Here is a 4,023-nt window from a genome sequence, read left to right on the forward strand (position 1 = left end):
GTCTCTGGTTGGTCAACCGACGCTGGCGTGGCACATCATGGCTCGTCCATCTTGATGATGTGGCTTATTGCTGACGTGGCACATCCTGGTTCGTCCATCCTGCTGACGTGGCACACTGCTGATGTGGCGCCTTGCTGACGTGACACATCATGGTTCGTCAATCCTGCTGACGTGGCACATCCTGGTTCGTACATCCTGTTGATGTGGCACACTGTTGACGTGTCCATCTTTTTGACATGGCACCTTGCTAACGTGTCCATCTTGCTGACATGACGCCTTGCTGACGTAGCACATCCTGGTTCGTCCATCCTACTGACGTGGCGCCCGTTGCTGATGTGGCGAGCTGATGTGGAAATGGCGATTTGGACTCTCCACTTTGCTTGACAAGGACCCACGTGAATGGGCCTCTATGTATGGTGCATTTGTGAGGACTAGTTAACCATATTTGGGTTATAAGAGAAGCATATTTGGTACAATCAACTTTACATAGCTTATTATGAGGAACCTTTTAGGCCTAAGTTAGCCCAATTTTGGTGTAGAATAATAAGGGTACAAAAAAGCACACCACAGTTAGAGAGTTTCTCACAACTAGTGTTGTACGTGTGGATCATGTTAGGTCAGAAGAGAACTTATCTGATTCTTTGACGAAACGATTAGCTAGGGAAAAGGTATTATGTACCTCTAAAGGCATGGGACCACTACACCAAATTCCCAGATTCGTAACGGCTTTCTGGCCGTTACAAAATTCCCGTTACAAACAGCCGTTACAAAAAAATTGTAACATGCTTTTGCCGTTAAAGATTTTAAAAAAAATCGTAACAAGTCTTAGCCGTTACGAAATTTTTTATAGGCGTGCCAGTCACACGCTTGGTCACACATGGTCGTAACACCTGGATTATGTGCGTGTGCCATTCACATGCACACTTTCTTACCTTTCATCTACACCGTTTATGCTTAAACTAATATCTCGACCCTTCATTCTATTCTCGAGATGCATTTCAACCAAAAAACCCTAGATTTTATACCTACTCCACATTACTATGTCTTATCTCTTTCTCTCTGTCACATTGTCCCTCTTCCTCTCTTTTTTTCATGGTTTCTCTTCCTCTCTATCGATCTCTTAGAAGAAATAGGGTTCTTCTCAACTTCTTCTTTTTTTGGCTGTTCTCCGTTTTTTTTCTTCTCAAAAGCATGAACTGAGAAATTGTTCATATCAATTAAGAAGAAATCTGGAAAAGTAAATGGTACAGGAAAGGAATTACTGAGGTTGTGAATTTGATTTTGGTTAGGGTTCTTATTAATTGAAGAACGACGAATCAGTAAGAAATAAAATTAGGGTTTCTGGTGTTAGTATTGATTTTGTACAAAATCGAAGGAGAAGATGGTGGATATGTATTAACTCGGGTTATAAAGGCTATGGTGAATCAGAGATACGAAGTCAGGGTTCTGAAATTGATTTAAGGTTCGATTTAGTGATAGATAAGAAGAAATCAAAGACTGGGTTTGGTGGTCTGAGATGTGAATCGATGTTTTGAGACTGGATTTCAAGGTGAAGAGATGGTAGTTTTTCTGTTGATCTCTCTATGGAAAACATGATGAGGACAATACAGGGTTGGTGGTGAATCTGTGTGGTCTGAGATCAAGATAAGATAGTGATTGAATGGTGTAGTGAAAGGGTAGCTGTTGATTTTAGATGAAAGGGTTTGAGTATGAAGATGAAGTGATGTTGGTATGTAGCTGGATTGAGTATGTGTGCAGATTTCTTGCTGGAAAAATGGTTGTTATGTGGTAGCTGCAATGGAATAGAAGATAGAGCCAATAGTGCTGCAGGATGAGTCAGTGTTGGTAGTTGCTGTGCAGGAAAGAGGATTCAAGGTGTAAGATTCTTTCACTTGTAACATACTGTTTCTGATCTGCTTGTTTTTATCTTGATTTCAGTTGGTTTATTTCTGTATCTTGTGTTACCCTTATTTTCTGCATAGGGTATGTATATTTCTAGGGTTTTATCTTTTAAGTATGGATGGGTTAGGATTTAGGCAAGTGAATTTTCTTCAGTATATAGATTCATGTGGATGTTAAACATAAACACATGTATATTTGTGATGGAAAGTGAAACTACTTATTTTGGCACACCTTTCTTTGAGTGTCCTTTGTGTGTTTGTGAAAATGCTTAAGAGAGGAAATTGATATATCTTCTTGTTTTTGGTTGTGAATATCTCTTGAATTGTGAGAATGATGGTCTCATTTGCCTCCAACAGTTAGCTTGCAGGGACTTAAAACTAGGATCATAGGGTGGGTGATCTCTAAGTTCTGTACTGCTGCTCTTATGTTCTTCTCCCTGGTTTAGTCTGACCACAGAGACAAATCACATTTAAGTCAGCAACTTAGTATGACATGAACAAAAATGAAAAATGCTAACTCCTTGTGTGTGTGTGTGTGTGGCAGGAACACACATTGATTGAATCAAAGCCTGATCATTTCTTGGATGATCTCTGATTAAATTATCCATGGCCTAAACACAAACGGTACAGTCTCTTCACGTCATCCCCTATCAAATTGCTCGACCAAACTCTTGACTTGTATTTGACAATTTTCACACACAACTCTAATAATGGGCAAATGCACATAATGGTTCTCTGCCTTCAACCAAAGAGGAGAAAGAGAGCTTAAGGTTAACCCATTAAAACTCTGTTTCAATTTGTAAACCCTCTTAAGTCAGTTCAGTACAATAATCTTATCCATATTAACATGAAGAAGATTTCAGTAAAATTATTGTGTGTTTGATTCGTTTAGGCAACTGCTGGTGGTGGTGGATGTGGTATACATCTCGCAAAAGAACCCGAGGAGTTTGTCGACACTGACAAGGCTATTGAAACTTCCCACTGTGCTCTATTCTTTACCCAGGTACGTGAATCTAATGGAACTTTTGCATGAACTGATGGAGCAATTTGAGAAGGTTATGAATTACATAATAACTGGCGGTTCTAGGTTTGGTGTTCATATTTTAGCCGCTCTTTCACTTATACTTCATAAAATTTGATTCTTAATTATGACTGCTGACAGTTCTCGCATGGTTGGGCTCGTCCCTTTGTTGCTAAAGTCAAATGCTGCACAGAGTTTGATCGAAGATTACACAGCTTGCTTAGAGTTAGGTTCGGAAGAGCCTCAGACCATAGAAGACACCAAAGATGACATAGGAGTTCTTATCATTCAGGTTCTCACCCTTTTGTGTCTCTTTCTTTGGAAACGTTGTTTTATATACTTTCTTGGTGGGTTATAAATCCCTTTCTGTTTATCAGCTGCTCCTCGAAAATATCAACCGCCCACCCCCAAATATCACACATTCGCTTCTCAAGTTTCATGTGGATGTGTCAGTAGAGCGGACAGTTCTACAACCAAAGTTTCATTACAGGTTTTGCTTGTTACAGTTATTAATGATCCATTTTAGTACATACCACTTCTGATGTTTTGCTGATAATGAATAGTAATTTTCTTATATTTGTATGCAGTTGCTTGAAGGTGATTCTTGATATTCTCGAATACCTCTCCAAGCCATAAGTTAAAGCTTTGCTGCATGAATTTGTATTTAAGATCTGGTGGTACTGCTTTTTAGTATTATGGGTTAGGCATGGCAAGGGAATGGACTCTGCGGGCTGGCCAAAGTGTGGTTTCAGCTAAATATTTTATGACCTTTGTGCACTGCCTCATCTTTGTCATGACCCATGTGCATCACAAGTGGAGAACAAAGCAGCTTCAAGTTTTGTAAGTTCCATATATTCAAGTTTTGTAGGAAGTTAGTAAGTTTATGTATTCCCTTGGAAATTTGTTAGTAAGTTTCTGTATTCCTTTGGAAATTTGACAATTAGCAAGAAAAAAAATTGGTACTTAGAGAAATTTCAGTTCTTTCGTTATATGTGAATCTCATATGAATTTAAGGAATGTGATATGAATAGTTTGAAGAAATTATTGTTGAGTGTGGATGATGAATGTATTGAAAGGTGTATCAAGGGTATTAAATTTAGA

At 38.8% G+C, this 4,023-nt stretch overlaps 1 long non-coding RNA gene across 1 annotated transcript; it reads left to right on the plus strand.

Moving 5' to 3' along the window:
• The first annotated feature begins 1,075 nt into the window (after positions 1-1,075).
• LOC113353314 lies at positions 1,076-4,023 on the plus strand. The gene is made up of 6 exons (XR_003361204.1): positions 1,076-1,875; positions 2,446-2,671; positions 2,794-2,904; positions 3,064-3,214; positions 3,300-3,412; positions 3,510-4,023. It is a non-coding gene; the product is annotated as an uncharacterized LOC113353314 (long non-coding RNA).

Source organism: Papaver somniferum, chromosome 2 (assembly GCF_003573695.1).
Source record: "Papaver somniferum cultivar HN1 chromosome 2, ASM357369v1, whole genome shotgun sequence".
NCBI classification, from domain to species: domain Eukaryota; kingdom Viridiplantae; phylum Streptophyta; class Magnoliopsida; order Ranunculales; family Papaveraceae; genus Papaver; species Papaver somniferum.